The sequence below is a fragment of the Topomyia yanbarensis genome, chromosome 1, assembly GCF_030247195.1.
Source record: "Topomyia yanbarensis strain Yona2022 chromosome 1, ASM3024719v1, whole genome shotgun sequence".
NCBI lineage: Eukaryota > Metazoa > Arthropoda > Insecta > Diptera > Culicidae > Topomyia > Topomyia yanbarensis.
Window position 1 is genome coordinate 206,869,610 of NC_080670.1, and position 18,886 is coordinate 206,888,495.

At 40.4% G+C, this 18,886-nt stretch overlaps 1 protein-coding gene across 1 annotated transcript in view; it reads right to left on the minus strand.

Moving 5' to 3' along the window:
- The window catches only part of LOC131689633 (uncharacterized), a 197,564-nt gene that overhangs the window by 175,573 nt on the left and 3,105 nt on the right, over positions 1 to 18,886 (minus strand). The window contains exon 2 of the mRNA XM_058974884.1: positions 4,244 to 4,931. The gene's annotated coding sequence lies outside the window, so the exon portion shown is untranslated. The remainder of the gene's footprint in view (positions 1 to 4,243; positions 4,932 to 18,886) is intronic.

Sequence of the window (18,886 nt, forward strand, 5' to 3'; positions counted from 1 at the left end):
AAAATTAGAGCCATAGTGCCCAAGTAAGAACAAGGATGTGAAGTATACAGATCGAAAACTAGAAGTGGCAGGCTCATTAGAACAGGCTTAATATCGTACGGGTTTAACTTTTGTCTTCTGCTAATGAGGGTCGAGCTTAGGCAGCATAACTACGAATCACTCGAGTTCACAGCATGTCTCCTGGCATAGAGTGACTTGTCCATCTTTACCTTGAGACCTAGAAAGTAGTTCCTGCATGTATCCAATTCTTCAAATTGCGGCACAAATTTTATTATGGCTACATCGCAAGTACTCGGTACCAGATCGCGTAACTGTACTTTGATTTTCTCATTGTCAAATTACACGGGGATCTTGATTTTAACACTGTGACGCAAACAATTTCGTGTTTTAAAATGCGAAATGATATCGGCACTAGCGTCACGTGAAAGTTGCGTCAATTTTTCATAGTTACCAACGTTTCGACACATGGTTGGGGATCTTCTTCAGGACCTAATTTTTGGTGGCAAAACGATTGTTTGTAATACATTTAACCAGACCTCACGATAAAAGTAAACGTATCGGTTTCATTTGTTCTTCAGACAACGCAGACAAGTTTAAAATAGCTGACACCATGATTCACATTGTGAAGTATAGACACTGTCATGCAACATTCTAGGGGTTGGAATCAGCTTTTCGGCACATTCCCTTCATGCTCTGATTTATCCTAAGTTGGCCCTTGCTGCTCGCAACATTATACTTCGCTCCTCTCCCGCTGTATCTGTACTAGCTCTCTTGCGAGTTCCTTGTTCCACTAGAAAGCCGGCCGCCATCTGTATCCTGGTTCCAGTTTTCTTTGAATGGTTATGTCACATGCTATTGCTAACGTTTCTGTTAACTCTTCCACATTCAAGTCAGTGCCTCCGCAAAGAGAGCCTAGTATAAAAGGTTAATCCATTCCGTTCGAATGTTTTCGATATCTATATTATCGTATGATCTTGTTTGTCCCTATGCGTGTAGACTTCGCAAACTCTCCAAACTCATGTTTACCGTGTTCTATCAAAAGCATATAAAAATAAGAGGGAGATCTGAAATGAAAGATTATCGGATTGGAATTGAAATACTAAAGGAACAGAGAAATGTCTCAACACTTTGTAATCACCCTCGAGTAAAGTAAGTAAAGTAACTCATCCGAAGCTACAATGTTGGAAAGAATTTGTCATGTATTAGAGCAACGATTGGTGGCGCTGTCATCGCCGCAGCAGTTGAGCCTTGAGTTTGATTCTTCTAAAAGTCACCATTTTCAACATAACGAAAAATATCTTTAATTGGTGAACTTTGCTATGCAGTTATTCCTACATTGCAATATTTGTTTCTAGTCAGTTCAAACGCTGTTATTGTGTTTCTTTCAAATCAATTTCAATTTTTTCAATTTTCACTTTTGTCACTCAACGTTCACGAGCTGCAATATCACTTAATCAATTTGACAACAAAGCACTTCAATTATTGAACATAATTGTTATTCTTTTCATTGTCACACCTGTTTCCAATCAATGCCGCTTCAAAATGTTTTTTTTTTTCTAAAACTTTTACTATCCTTAGTAATCTCATATAAAAAATAATGTTCTATCCAAATGAACGTTTGAGCCGCCAAAACAGTGGAAAGATTCTATGATTGTCATATAAAAGAAGCAACACTCTTCTGGAGACACTCAGATCGACAGATTTCCGCATTTATAGTTCCGGTAGTGTAAAAATTCAGCTTACCATACCAGCAAGTTTCGATCACCAATTTTCTCCACTTGAATCGACCTGTTCCCATCGCTTACATCCTCCCTTACAGCAATATAAAATTGTGGACTTGGGACTCGTAGTCCACCAAAATGCGGTTGCTTGAAATGAATTCTCCGGGTCCTTGTTGCAGTACGTTGCATTGTTCTGCACTTTGTTTGACGATTTTTTTGTAGGAATTCAGATTGTTTCGTTTCTTCATACGTTGGATTATTCTGACGGTCGTTCCAGGTTTATTGGACTGCTCACGTAACGGCATCGATTTATTCTTCCCAATTAGAGATACAGCTTTTTGGTTCAGTTGCGAGTTGCAAGATCGTGGGTCTCCTGCCTCTTCCTGTCAGGTAAGCCAAAGAATAGCGTTTTCTAAACTGGTTCATGATGAATTTTACACTTGCTTGATGAATTCCAAAGCGCTTCGCTAATTTTCGTTCCCCTTTTACAGTTAGCCATGTGTCCAAAATCTTACTTTTAACTTCTTTTTCAATGTGCGTCATTTTGGAAACGAAGAAATTAAATCGTACAAAAAAGTAAACAAACGAAAGATGACAGTCAAACACACAGCATACTGTGATGAGCGCATTGAAACCACCACTAATTCTTGCGTACTAGTATGGACACGTTCAATTCTTTCGTGTAAAGTTTTTTAGGTACTTTTTCCGTTCAGAAGAGAGTAGAGTAGAGATAATGTCCAAAATAATATCGGATGTGTTAATAGTTTATCATATATTAGTAGTCGCACGACGATGTTGAAGCCATTGTGCTTTGTACTTTTAAGTCGATCCTTGAACACTGACGCTACATTACATTAATGATCCTGTTTACAGTTTTTATCTGTTTACGGATCACCAACCAGCGCCTCCGGAAGACGTATGAGAGAGCGTGCATTGGCATGACAGATTGGAGATGAAAATTGACCTTAGTTTTATGCATTAACTAAAACCTCTCCACGAAGTTCTTTTCCATCTCGTACGGTTGGAATGCATGTTGGAATGGAATGTTCCGAGTTCCACTGAAAATGAAATCAGGTGCTGCGCACTACCGGGAACCCACCAATTAAACACAATTAAAATAGTTCTGTCCATTCACCAATTATCGGCGATGAAAAATGGCTTTCAGCGCGATAAATTTTCCCTAGTCACGGATCGATAGGCAGGTGGTATACCTGCCGAATCTATTAACACATTTTTTAATTTTTTTTGGTTGTTTTTCTACGTTTCTTATGAGAACAAAAAAACAAAACCATTGGTTCTATAAACCCGTTTAAGACTCGACGAACAGATCCCGCACTGTCAGTTGAATCGATCGCGATCGCTATCGCGTTAGCTGTCCGGTAAAGAAGGGTCACGATTTACCGATGCCCCCGTCGTATTCCTTTCCTAATCCATTATGGATTAGAACTAGTTTGGGATTTATTTCCTGTGAAAATGTACCCACAAACCGTAATCGCTGTTAATCACGCACAACTCGCGAGCCATTAAGCTCAGCATAGCTTAGCACAAGAATCACCAACCAAGCAGGCTTGGTGGAGCGGAAAAACCGTCAACCCGTTGTCTTGTCAACCACTGAACCGCTGACGAGAGTGAGTTATTGTTTGACTTATAGCCCTGCGAGATAATTTCAATCCGAAATCCATCGAAGCAGGCAGGTACGTACTTCGTCTAATTACAAACACACATTTATCAGCCCGAGCCGAAGTGACAAGCGATCACGACATTTATTGTCATCATCAGCATCAGCAGCAGCAGCAGCAATAACCACAATTACATGTTGATGCTGTGCCATGAATCATTCGCCGTGTACTGGAATAGGGGGGCAAGTGGCGCTAATCTTCCCAGCGATATGCCAGAGTTTCAGTTTTGCCCTAGCACACCATTGAACGTGAAGGCGATTTCTCCATCTCTAGACTCGTCGCTAGGTAGGATCAAAGTAAATAAACATCCCACTCGCATGGTTGACGGCGTCCTTGGTGATCATCAAAGCAATCGAGGCGACAATTTCCATTCCATAAAACGGCGATCGGTAGGTACTTAAATGGAAATTAAATTACTGCGGTTCTTCGATAGTGTTCGCTACCGTGTTAGGGTTTTGTCCCCGGAAAGGGTGACGTTATAAACCGTCTGGTTTATAACAAACAGACATAAACATGTTACAATAAATTACATTCCAGGGAAAGTTAGGTAAATTTACCGGCGTCAACGAGAAACTGAAAAGCTGTCGTCACCCTCGGTCTGAAAACGTTTCGAGACACCTGATTACAAAATTGTTGCGTATCCATTACTCAACATCAGACCTAAGCCGTTATCATGCCGCATATTTGATCAGCGATATTATGCCGAAGGCGAGCGGCATAAGCAAAAATTGTGTACTACACGTTGCACGGGTGTTATACGACCTTACATGTAACTACATACATATGGTCTTAAACAAATTACTTGGCGTAATCAAATTATTATAGTTTGAAAAGGCTACTTACCGTTCGTTCTAAATTTATTAATCACCTTCCGACGTTTCGCGATTCCCATCCACTCAACTCTTCGATTTTCGTTCCCAGGACCAATCGCAAGGGAGTGTTCGTAGCTTTAACGTTCGTTGAAATCTTCGTTAAAAATTGTTTACACTAATTTGTTTGATCCTTTATCTTCTTCACTTTAAATATGTATTCACTTGTTTGATCTTCACCGGATACCTAACCGGTTCCCGTCGTTATCAAATCCGTCAATGTTTGCACCAGCTGCACCAAATTCGCGACAACTTTGTACACGGTACCGGATTGATCCGATTCTCGACCAGAACTAGATTTCCTCGAGGCAGCTCCTCAAACGACCTGCTGTGGCGCGACACTTCTATAACTACACACGCACGCACACACACACACACACCAATAACACAACAACAAATCACACCCCCTCACTCAATCGCGCATCGAATCCACTTTCGAATTATTATTTCTTCTCTTATTTTGATCGACACTTAAAACCACTTTTTCGCGAACCATACACGCGTGTCCAGAAAACCCACTCACTGCTTGCTAAAAAGCTGATTGATTCACGGAACAATCTTCCAGCATCGATGGCAGAATCATTTTTCCTAAGCTTCCGTTCGGTTTTAGAGGTGTCAAAGCTGTCCTCCTTCTCTTCGTTCTTGACGTTGCTTGATTGAATCTGTGGGAAAAGAAAAAAAAACAAAAATTAATCTCGGCTAACTAGATATCTTCTGCATGGGGAACAGTTTGACAGATAAACTAATACTGACAGTATTATACAACATATTAGGTCTGTTCCAGTACCAGGAGAAACTGGAAGTACTCCGGAGAAAATCGTTCCAGTACTCTCTTCTTCTCTTTTTTCTTCTTCTGGGAGCAAACCGGAGTAAAAAGGAGCTAAGATTTTTTGCTCCTGTTTACTCCGGAGTGACTTCCGTGTACTGGAACAAACCTATTATTTCCGAAAGGACCAACTAGCCGCGAATCGCGGCTTTTGATGGCGCAGAAGGTGGACCTGTTCGATCGTCTTTGAACACTTGGCTGGTTCGTTCGCTCGCTTGGCTGGCTGGCGGGTGATGATGCGAGTAAAACAAAACGAAAAAAAGCACACACAACGCATAAAGAAGTAGAATATCGGAACTGAACCTTCCTGTGTCGCCAGCGAGACCACTCAGAAGTCGATCGATTGGTTGAATGGACGGACTGGTCGGATGAAATGTGTGAGTGAGCAAGTGGACAAATATGGGCATATTTACGCGTTCGACTCGCGGTGGAGCTCTCGGTTTGGTGGTGGTTGGCAGGTAGGTACTACGTGCAAAGTTGGCGAAACTTGACGCTCGGATCGGGTAGAGCAGGAGAACAAAAGCTACCCACACGCACCGCACTGGCTGCTGGAAGCTAGCGGAGTCCAGAAAACGGCACGTGCGTCGATCGGTCCGAGGTTTACTTCCCGGATAAATAAAAAGAACTGGGGATTCAAGAACTATGCAAATATTGTAAATTTTGTTTGTTTGTTGGTCTAAGTTATGAAAGTTCTGATAGAAAGCATACCAAACCTCTAATAATGTCACAGACATAACCCAAGTTAAGTAGAAAATTATACCTGTCAGAGTAACAATTAGCACTGGGTGGAAAATACCTATGTTTGAGTATACGCTCCGTAGAGTGTATTTGTTTACGCGTTGCGTTGCGTTGTGACGATGATTTTGGCGGATTGCACACTGACTTCATCATGTTTGACTGCTGATTATCTAATAAGAGTTGCTTAGGAAATGGTAAGTAGGAATTCATACCAATCCGACCCATATTAAAACCTCAATAGCATGATAGCCATCATTGCCGGCCGCCCCCATCTTCATCGTTCACGGGGAAGGATAAAGGATAAGGTAGACAGGAAGTGTTGATGCTCCACCTACTTAACGGAAGGACGACGATTCATCAGACTCTTCCATAGGTGTCGCGGAGTTGGTAGTTTGGAAGGGTATCAGGTCTAGAATTCGCTCCAAGCAAGCGATGCGACCTGTAAAGCATATTTTTTTTAGATAGTTGTTTAGTTAGACTTCGAGTGCACGATCACTCGAAAAAGAGATCTTGTTTAGTTTTTGGTTCTTTTTAAACTCTGGGCAGCCGGCTACCGAAAGTATATTATGTTCCCTAAACAAAGGCAATTTGAACTCCACACAGCCGGACCGTGGGAGTATTGCCTAGAAAAGTTAATCTTATCTGCGTAATGGGCCGGATCACTATTTATTGCAACAGTATTTGGACAGAATTCTCTACGATATATTTATTGGCTTGAAAACTACCGTGTGATAACACATTATACAGGCAAAAATAGCGCGAGATGTTATAAATCAAGGAAAGTATTTCTTATTTTCCATATCGGATTGTTTGTGGAATACAAGTATACGAGCGATAATAACGAACACTGAAGGGAAATATAAAGGACTGTTAACCTGATGCACGGGCTTGTTAGCAATAACGGAGCTTTAAATTAGGTTCATAAAAACAGACGCGGCGAATTTTCAATACGTATTGACCCGTGTTCATAGATACTAGTCAGATTAGTCGTATTGGGGTTAATTTCCGATCAACTATTCATTTTTACGGCAATGTTTTCTCGGCTAGATCTGTTCGCACCCTCTCATTCTGCTATTATCGGCAGAAGGCTGATAGCACCCAGTCGCCGCCGGTCTAAGGACCAAATTTCATCAATAGACTTAGACTCGCGTGGAGGCATGAGATAGGAAACTTGTGAGAATTTTGTTATCCCACCGTTTGACGACCTGTACGTCTTCGGAATGATTTTTACAGCAACAAAGAGAATTTCAGCACCATTATAAATACTTTATGCGAACTATTTCAAATGTTTAAATTGGCTGACAGTTTTACATATGACAGCTGGAGGAAAACAAATCACCCAAGTGGCGTGAGTGAAATGATTTACATAGAACTCTATTCGAAAGTTTTTGCTATTCGCAATCGGAATACAGTCGTTATAAAAGAGATTATAACTACTAGAGGCCGCGTGTCGCTGTTAACACTGAAAATTTATCATCTCGCTCTTACATATGCTAGGCCCATTAGTTTGACACATATTTCCCCGGGTACATACATGTCAAAGTAATGGGATACAATATGCTAGAGCGAGACCCCATGTTTCAGTCCGCGAATACATGGAAACAGTGGCGCTTTGCTTCCTCTAGTAGTTATAATCTCTTTTGTCGTGATTCGTTGGTTGGGCCACAGCCTCTGTCCAACTAACGAATTTAATTCGCTAGTTGGACCGACTGACAAATGTCATAAGCTCTCCAAAGAAGACAGTAGTAGTGTAAAAGATTGTTAGATAGATTAGTAAAGTCAAAGACATGCTTATAAATAAATTCGCAAAAAATGAAATCATCGGAAAAGGCGTTTGAAAATAAACTAACAAATTTCAAATTTGACGTTTAACGTTTGAATTGAGAACATAAAGAAGCAGGGAACATGATAGCCATGAAACTCAAGGCTGATGAGACCGCTTGTCAAAATTGACACTGCTGACGAGGTGTCAAAGTTGACACTGTACATACGACTTGTCAAAATAGAGTGCGCATTTGAAAACGCAGCCACCAGCAAAATGCTGAATTCTATTTCGATAACAGAAGCTTTGCATCGTCTAGTATGCGATTACTTCCGAATGTTTAGGTACTAGTATAAATAAATACCATTTCAGAAATCTTTGGAACCATTTCCAAACTATTCATATAATACACACCATCTTGGGAATACTATTGATATATTCCATCATTATAATTCAAGTATTGAACTACCATACTCATTTTAGCTACCTTTTCCAATACCTTCCGGGTATCCTGAATCGAAGATTTGTATACTACGTACAGGTTAATATTGCTCTGATCGTCTTTATTATTTGTATATCTGTTTACTCTGCTCCAAAAACCTGTAGATTAAAATGATTAAAAATCCTCATCTTACAATATTGCGGCGATAGCTCAATGGGATAAAGCGTCAGTCAACATAGCGCCAACGAAGCTTTCTGCAGAAAATCGAGCGCAGCGAAATAAAACATCATCAATCGATAGAATTGAAATGTGAACGAGAAGAGACTTTTTTCTCCACCTAATATTTTATGCAACGCTGGATCTAAAATATACATGTAACCATAAACTCTATGGTTCTTGAATGGTATGTTGTCAAAATGTATATGGAAAAAACAACCCGTTGTTTGTATGGTCGAGTGCGCGAAAACGATAATGGTTATTTTCGATATTATACCAGGCAATGGTTAATCTATAGTTGAACACACCATATTGAAAATGGTTTTTCAACGTTTGATTCAATGGTTGCCATATGGTACACGTTTATGCGGATACCAACTGACAAACAGCACCTAGGCAATCACTAGTTTATTCATGACAGTTTAAGCAGAGACTAAACGAGACTACCAACTTCCGAAGAAACACCGATGCACCAATCTAGTAATCTAATTTTCCATCAGGCTTATGAAGTTCGTAGTGGTTGGTTGATGTTAAGGTTGGACAGAGAATGGGCAAAAATGAAAACGAAAAAAGCAGTTTTTTCCACACCGTGTGTTAGATCTTCATAAAAATCAATCAGCTTATGTGGAATGTTGTTAAAGTAGTGCTGATTGATTTTTATGAAGATCTAACACACGGTGTGGAAAAAAATTTCTTTTTTCGTTTTCGATTTTTACCTATTTTCTGTTCAATCCTAATGACGAGTCTTCAGAGCTGTAAATCTCGCGCTCTCAAAATCTCCCGCTCGTAGAACCATCGGAGGATATTTAAAATCACAGTAGGACAACTTTTTCTTCAACAGCTTCCATTCCATCCAATTTGGAATATCGCAACGATCGAAATTTGCACTTGGCACATAAGAACAAAAATATTTTGCTGCAAACCCAAATAAACAACCGATAACAGCCTGTCGCTTAATTCCAAAGTCCTTCTAAACAAGGTCTCAAAATGCATCAAAACTTTTAGTGTTAGTGAACAGGGACAGCCTATAAAACTTGGTATTTATGACGTAGACGCTACCATTCGCCATAGAAACTGTCACACATACGAGCACAGAGGCAGTTTTCGTTTTGACGCATGCTAGGATCTTCCCACGGCTTACATATACCAGGCTAGCTCGTTAGAGTGTAAACATTTGTCGAGTGCGCGTCATAGAAATCGTCGGTGAAAACAATAGGATGGAATTCATTTATTGTTTGCTGCTAACGAATGATCGGCACCTGATACATCACAAGGAAGCTATGCCGACGTCCAAAACCTTTTCTGGTAACAGGAAATTACGGTGAGATATGTTTTCTATGGCATGCAGCCAAATTCCTGATTTTCGCTAATAATCACAAAGATGCACTGATTATCCACTGTGTCTAGAGTAATTATGGCGTCATTTACGTCATGAATCCGTTGCATATTATTTTTTAATGTAGAATACATTTAAGGTTTCAATATAGGGGTCCCGTTTCCAAATATCGGCTGCGGCGCCGCGTCAGATTTTGAACGTTAATAACTTTTATCATACTTAACAGAATGATTTGATTTTTAGGCCAATTTGTTGCAAATATGTTCCTCTATGCTGTATTAAAATTTGAAGTATGTATATCATGTACTAATAACAAAAAAAATGTGTTTTGAAAAATCTTTCGAAAACGACTCGGAAAAGTGAAAATTTTCAGCCCATCCCGCACAGAGCCGTCGTTATGGTAGACCAACCGAACAATAAAATAATGAAAAGTTTATATATAGGTCCACTATATGATTGTTCGTATGGTTATTCGCATTGGGTTGCTTGACGAGAGCACTTGGTGGGGGAAAGACGGCATATTCCTTTGGTTAAGCCATTAGAAGCCGGACGGAAAAAAAGGCTCATGCACGGCACGAGAACGAGGGAGAAAGCGATAGTATTGCATATTAGCGCGATTATATAAATATCTGTCGGTCGGTTTTTCACATCATTCGTATTCGTTCAAGCACTAGCAAGCAGCCAGTCCACCGAAGAAAAGCAGTCGGCGATGACGACGGCGGAAAAAGTGCCCCAGCTACTGGTGACTCATCGCAACCCGATCAGGAACTGTCGCCCTGCAAGAATTTCGCCCCAACTAAAGGGCAACAGAGTAGGCTATCGTTCCAGCGTCTGGGTCGTGAGATTGTGCAGGACTGCACAGTCGAGCTACGCTTACAAAGCTCAGTCGTAATGATGCCCCGAGAAGCCAACGATGCCTACTTGGTCGGTTTGTTCGAGAATGCAAAATAGTGCTTTCTAGCTCACCGTGTCCGCGGGGAGTGCGTCTGAATTATGCTCCCGCAATAAAACAAACGGTTCTTTACAGGACCAATTAATTGTGTTCTAATAAGAGTTAAACTGAAATTTACATTTTATGGTGTATAACAAATAATTTTCAGAGAGCAATATAAGAAATACGATGTGTGGAAAGAAAGAAAGAGAATTTAAATTATCCTCTCGCTCGTTTTCGTGCACTGCTTTTCCATTCCTTTCTGCTGCTACTACCATCATAACTAAAACGAATGTGCGTGTTCCCCCACCATCTCATGACCAGTGTTGCCACAATTGCATGTCGCTATAATAATTTGAATTATTTTATTGATCCTCTCTAGTATTGATAAAACATAGAACATGCAAAGTACACTAGTCGCATGCTTTTATTCGAACTTTTTGGCAGCCTCCGTTGATTAACTGCATAAATCGATTTTTTTGTGCAGCTCCTTGCTAGTAGCAAACTAAATAGCCTTTATCAGCGCTAACAAATAAAACAAAAGAATTTAAATTTGTGAAAATCTTCTCCTTCCTTCTTTTCAAATCTGCAACATTCTTTGAAAATATTGTTGGAATGTTTTTATTGAAAAACTGAACATGCAAGTTTGCTAGCACTGGCCACTATATTGAAGGCGATGGAAAGACAGAATATTCGTTTTGGTTATGCTAGTATTGGTAGCCGAACGGAAAGGAAAGGCACAGGAATGGCACGAAAACGAGCGGGAGAGCGATAGTAGTGCTTTCTCGTGTTTTCATATATGAATATTGGTCGGTCGGTTTTTCTCATCATTCGTATTCGTTCAAGCACTAGCAAGCAGCCAGTCCACCGGAGGAAATCAGTTGGCGATGATGACGGTCCGCAAAAGTGCCCCAGCTACTGGTGGCCCATCGCAACCAACTACCGATCAGGAACTGTCGCCATGCTAGTATTTCGCCCCAACTAAAGGGCAACGGAGCAACTAATCCGCTGGCTAACATTCCAGCGTCTGGTTCGTAAGGTTGTGTATTACTTCAAAGTCGAGCTACGCTTACCAAACTCAGCCGTAATGAAGCCACTGATGCCTACTTGGTCGGTTTGTGGGAGTGGGCGTAAATTACAATAAAAGCAACGGTTCTTTTCAGGACCAATCAATTGTGTTCTAGTGAGAGTTAAACTGAAACTTTTATTTTAAGGTGTGTAGCAAATTTTCAACAAGCAACATAATACGTTGGGTGGAAAGAAGTAGCTTGCACACGGAACAAAAATTTAAAGTATCCTCTCGTTCGTTTCCATTCCTTTCTACTGTTATTATCAGTATTACCAAAACGAATGTGTTGTTGCATGTGTTTAAGAGAAACGTTGAAGTCGCATGCTTCTATTCAAGCTTTTTGGCAGCCCCCGTGAACTAACTGCATTAAATGATTTTTTGTGCAGCTCCGTGCTAGTAGCAAACAAAATGGCCCTACCAGTGTCTGATTCGTGAGATTGTGCAGGATTTCAAAGTCGAGCTAAGCTTATAAAGTTCAGCCGTAATGGTACCCGAAGAAGCCAGTCTTGTCGTTTTGTTCGAGGCTACAAAACAGTTCGCCAGGCACGTAACTATCATGCCAAAAATATCCAACGATCCAGCGCATCACTATCAACACCAACGCCGATACCAAAGGTTCTTTTCAGAACCACCATTATTACCATAGAGAATTATTTGAAAATTTCCCATTCAAACGTGATTCTGTTGAATATTATTAGATTTAAATTAACGTCTCGAATTGAAATCACGACGCTCCGGTTATGTGACAGACATTACCCACCCATCTTTGTTTATTGTGACCACGACACCCCATTTCAATATTTCTGAATGAACAGAAGGTCGAGTTTGGAAAGTTTGTAACTTTCATTGTACTTAACCAAATTACACAATGTTCGCACTAATGATTCAGAAATATGATCAGGAATCTTCTGTTAGATTTGTAAGTATGTATAATTTACATGAATAAAGAAAAATTGATTTTCAGGAATCAATTATTATCTGTTCTTCCATTGGCCAGTACTACGCGACTTCCTCATGCTAACAATTAATTTCATCGTTAGCCATCTCCCTCACCAAGGCCAACAACGCCAACAAAACCGGTCCTTTTCAGGACCACCATCATTTTTGTAAAGAATAATTTGAAATATTCCTCGCCCAAATCAGCTTTTGTCCGAAAATCCTAATGAGTATCAACATATTTGAAGAACGTGTTCCTTATGTATTCTACATCTCTCCGGTTATGTCGCAGACATTACCCACCCAACTTTTTTTTTACTGTAGGAGCTCAAATATTGTCAATTAACAACATTCGAGAAATCCATTTGTTTATCTCAACGAGTCCTCTGACGTCACCGACAACTGTCAATTCGCGGAGTAGCAAGCCTCGTTTCTGTGAGCCGTGGGATCTTCCTATATATGAACTTTAGAACAAAGAAAAGCAAAGCCTCCTTCATCATCAACGCGATTTCGTGTGTTGCATTGCACACCATAGAATTCGAAGTATGCTTTTTACGGTATTCACAGACATTTATTTGGACAGCGTTACCGCATCACTGCAAATACACGATACAAAACTGCGTAACTATAAACAATAAAGCTCAGCTCTGCTACTCTTCAAGAACCGGCATGCCGAACATTCGAATGATCGCGCAGGTGCTCTTCTGCAGCCAACTCCTTCAGCGTCTCCAGCAGCTTCCTCGGAACGACTCCAGTCGTTGAAAGCATCACAGAAACAATCCCCGGAACCTCTCCAACATATCAAATAATTCTCGACAAATTTATGATTAGGGCGTAAAAGCTAACTATCAAAATCCACCTCGGAGGAAATTTCCGAGCGAACCGTTACTCGCCAATCTCAGATGTTGGAGAGAGCGCAGAGAACAGACGTCCATCTTCAGCATTCAACTTGTGTAAAATCTCCAACGGTCTCGAAGATAGTTGGGATATCCAAACCAGGTGCGCTACTGTCGTCATGTTTTTTTGTGGCTGAGTTCGACAGCATGAATTCCAGCTCAAATGCATCAACCGATAGAGTCGGAATCGGTTGTTTTCTTTGAGCAAGATTCCACACTGAATCCATGCAGGATTTCGAACCGGTTCCGGAATGGATTTGACGGATAGTTGGGATAGGTTGGTGTGGCGGCGCTAGTGTTTATCGTACATTAGTTCAAATGTTTACACACGTTTTTTTTAAATATTTTTGTTCGATGATGGCCTATTATCACAGAGAACAGACTCTGTGATAATAGGCACAAAAAAAGAAATATTTCTCTTGCATTGACTGCTGTGAACATTGCTACACACTCAGCTTGGCAATTTCCGAGTAGCCGCGTATTCAGTAAATTTAGAGACGGATATTTCAGCAAAGTGACATTTGTTGCTGGTTTTCAATAGAACCTTTTCTCGAGTCTCGAGGCTATCAAACGACCTAAGATCACAACAAAAAATGTTCGATGAGAACTCAACTGTGGCTATGGTCCACCAAAAAGGTTGATAACATTCTTATTATCTTTTACCGAATAAAACTAACCTAGAGGCCGTGTGGAATTCAGTGGACTGAAGTATCTCAACCAAGAATTAATCTACTGGTTTCCTGCTTCCCATGTCGTAAGAGGCTGTAGTGAAAACAGGAGCTATAGTCAAGTCAACGTGTTTTTCCGTGCCAAGTACTGAATGGCTGGAAATACTGAAATGTGTTAAGGCTCAAGTTACCTCAAGGCTTGGTAGTATGCGTAAGAAAAATTGTGTTCAGCTTTGCCACCAGATTATCCATTTAAACCTTTTCAAAACTCTAAAAGAAGAATATCAGTCGATTTATTAGATCATCACGATTCAATTCATGTAAAATACCTGCTGGAAAAACCATCGGCTTAGCTGGATGGTGCTTTTGAAAAAGTGGCTGTGATTTTTTATCACACTACCACACCGAGCTGGGGTACGCAACACAACTGCGCAATGAAAAACCACAGCCACTTTTTCAAAAGCACCATTTAGCTAAGCCGATGGTTTTTGGCCTGTGCACTAAAGTCTTAACAAAGAGTAGTAGAACATGCTAACCATTGGTGTAGCTTGCAAACTTGCGTTGAATCCAAAACGGATATGAGTCCGAAAATGGTAAATAATTTGTTTCATTTGGCTACTATTCAGCGCGCTGAGTATTATTTGTGTGATCTTTGTGAATCCAGGGCCGGTGTAATACTTATACCATGCATTACTAGAAATTTGACACATTTTCGCAATACACACGCTTAAATTACAAAAATTAAATCATTCGCAATGCGTTTGTTCGAATTAAATTGGCCCGCATGATAGCGTTGGCTAATGGGAAGGCATCTCCGACTACCGAAATCTGCTCAGGCTCAATGAAGGTCGATTTGAATATTTTCCCGATGGCAGAAGTAATACCGATAAGTCTCCGTTTCTATACAAATTATATCCATCTAATCTTCCGGATCTAAGATAAGCCATTCAACATCAATATATCGCCTGATCTAACTAAACAACACGCGTTCGTGTACGAAGAAGTATCTTGTCTACATGCCCACCCAAGGTGTAGAGATTGATGGTGTGGTCTTCAACAGAGGCCTTAATTGCGAAGAGCTGCTGAAGCATGGGGTTGACTCCTCCACCAATCCTTTGGTTGTCAGTGAAGATTCCGGATTGCATGCAATTTCGTTCAGCAGAAATCGTGAGGTATAAAAAGTTGGGTGGGTAATGTCTGCGACATAACCGGAGAGATGTAGAATACATAAGGAACACGTTCTTCAAATATGTTGATACTCATTAGGATTTTCGGACAAAAGCTGATTTGGGCGAGGAATATTTCAAATTATTCTTTACAAAAATGATGGTGGTCCTGAAAAGGACCGGTTTTGTTGGCGTTGTTGGCCTTGGTGAGGGAGATGGCTAACGATGAAATTAATTGTTAGCATGAGGAAGTCGCGTAGTACTGGCCAATGGAAGAACAGATAATAATTGATTCCTGAAAATCAATTTTTCTTTATTCATGTAAATTATACATACTTACAAATCTAACAGAAGATTCCTGATCATATTTCTGAATCATTAGTGCGAACATTGTGTAATTTGGTTAAGTACAATGAAAGTTACAAACTTTCCAAACTCGACCTTCTGTTCATTCAGAAATATTGAAATGGGGTGTCGTGGTCACAATAAAAAAAGATGGGTGGGTAATATCTGTCACATAACCGGAGCGTCGTGATTTCAATTCGAGACGCTAATTTAAATCTAATAATATTCAACAGAATCACGTTTGAATGGGAAATTTTCAAATAATTCTCTATGGTAATAATGGTGGTTCTGAAAAGAACCTTTGGTATCGGCGTTGGTGTTGATAGTGATGCGCTGGATCGTTGGATATTTTTGGCATGATAGTTACGTGCCTGGCGAACTGTTTTGTAGCCTCGAACAAAACGACAAGACTGGCTTCTTCGGGTACCATTACGGCTGAACTTTATAAGCTTAGCTCGACTTTGAAATCCTGCACAATCTCACGAATCAGACACTGGTAGGGCCATTTTGTTTGCTACTAGCACGGAGCTGCACAAAAAATCATTTAATGCAGTTAGTTCACGGGGGCTGCCAAAAAGCTTGAATAGAAGCATGCGACTTCAACGTTTCTCTTAAACACATGCAACAACACATTCGTTTTGGTAATACTGATAATAACAGTAGAAAGGAATGGAAACGAACGAGAGGATACTTTAAATTTTTGTTCCGTGTGCAAGCTACTTCTTTCCACCCAACGTATTATGTTGCTTGTTGAAAATTTGCTACACACCTTAAAATAAAAGTTTCAGTTTAACTCTCACTAGAACACAATTGATTGGTCCTGAAAAGAACCGTTGCTTTTATTGTAATTTACGCCCACTCCCACAAACCGACCAAGTAGGCATCAGTGGCTTCATTACGGCTGAGTTTTGTAAGCGTAGCTCGACTTTGAAGTAATACACAACCTTACGAACCAGACGCTGGAATGTTAGCCAGCGGATTAGTTGCTCCGTTGCCCTTTAGTTGGGGCGAAATACTAGCATGGCGACAGTTCCTGATCGGTAGTTGGTTGCGATGGGCCACCAGTAGCTGGGGCACTTTTGCGGACCGCCATCATCGCCAACTGCTTTCCTCCGGTGGACTGGCTGCTTGCTAGTGCTTGAACGAATACGAATGATGAGAAAAACCGACCGACCAATATTCATATATGAAAACACGAGAAAGCACTACTATCGCTCTCCCGCTCGTTTTCGTGCCATTCCTGTGCCTTTCCTTTCCGTTCGGCTACCAATACTAGCATAACCAAAACGAATATTCTGTCTTTCCATCGCCTTCAATATAGTGGCCAGTGCTAGCAAACTTGCATGTTCAGTTTTTCAATAAAAACATTCCAACAATATTTTCAAAGAATGTTGCAGATTTGAAAAGAAGGAAGGAGAAGATTTTCACAAATTTAAATTCTTTTGTTTTATTTGTTAGCGCTGATAAAGGCTATTTAGTTTGCTACTAGCAAGGAGCTGCACAAAAAAATCGATTTATGCAGTTAATCAACGGAGGCTGCCAAAAAGTTCGAATAAAAGCATGCGACTAGTGTACTTTGCATGTTCTATGTTTTATCAATACTAGAGAGGATCAATAAAATAATTCAAATTATTATAGCGACATGCAATTGTGGCAACACTGGTCATGAGATGGTGGGGGAACACGCACATTCGTTTTAGTTATGATGGTAGTAGCAGCAGAAAGGAATGGAAAAGCAGTGCACGAAAACGAGCGAGAGGATAATTTAAATTCTCTTTCTTTCTTTCCACACATCGTATTTCTTATATTGCTCTCTGAAAATTATTTGTTATACACCATAAAATGTAAATTTCAGTTTAACTCTTATTAGAACACAATTAATTGGTCCTGTAAAGAACCGTTTGTTTTATTGCGGGAGCATAATTCAGACGCACTCCCCGCGGACACGGTGAGCTAGAAAGCACTATTTTGCATTCTCGAACAAACCGACCAAGTAGGCATCGTTGGCTTCTCGGGGCATCATTACGACTGAGCTTTGTAAGCGTAGCTCGACTGTGCAGTCCTGCACAATCTCACGACCCAGACGCTGGAACGATAGCCTACTCTGTTGCCCTTTAGTTGGGGCGAAATTCTTGCAGGGCGACAGTTCCTGATCGGGTTGCGATGAGTCACCAGTAGCTGGGGCACTTTTTCCGCCGTCGTCATCGCCGACTGCTTTTCTTCGGTGGACTGGCTGCTTGCTAGTGCTTGAACGAATACGAATGATGTGAAAAACCGACCGACAGATATTTATATAATCGCGCTAATATGCAATACTATCGCTTTCTCCCTCGTTCTCGTGCCGTGCATGAGCCTTTTTTCCGTCCGGCTTCTAATGGCTTAACCAAAGGAATATGCCGTCTTTCCCCCACCAAGTGCTCTCGTCAAGCAACCCAATGCGAATAACCATACGAACAATCATATAGTGGACCTATATATAAACTTTTCATTATTTTATTGTTCGGTTGGTCTACCATAACGACGGCTCTGTGCGGGATGGGCTGAAAATTTTCACTTTTCCGAGTCGTTTTCGAAAGATTTTTCAAAACACATTTTTTTTGTTATTAGTACATGATATACATACTTCAAATTTTAATACAGCATAGAGGAACATATTTGCAACAAATTGGCCTAAAAATCAAATCATTCTGTTAAGTATGATAAAAGTTATTAACGTTCAAAATCTGACGCGGCGCCGCAGCCGATATTTGGAAACGGGACCCCTATATTGAAACCTTAAATGTATTCTACATTAAAAGACAACTTGTTTTCCATCAGCCTCATTTGGGGCCTTTCGCCGGACCTTCTAAACTTTGTGCTTTTGAATTGGGCTCGCTTACCTGTTTGCCTTACCCCAATGCTTCTTATAACTTAAGTTTGAAGTTGATCCTGATGGCTCTACATATCTGAAAAAGGTCTCGTGTGGCAGATTATAACTAGTATTTTTTATAAGAAAAAGTTGCAGGAAATCGATTGAACACAGTTAGGTATTAAACATATGCTAACGTTTTATCCCAGTTCCCATTACTTAAATTTGAAATTAATCCTTACTCTCCATTTCGGAAAAAGGCTGGGTCCGGCGCATCAAAAGTAATATTTGTTATTTATGAAAAGCCGAGAAATTGATAGCAGGTAGTTAAAAACGAAAGTGTGAGCCCGTTTTATCCTAAATTCTTCCCAAATTTCGTGTTTTCCGCTAAACCTTACTCTGCATTTCGGAAGCGGCTAAGCGCAGCTGATCAAAAGT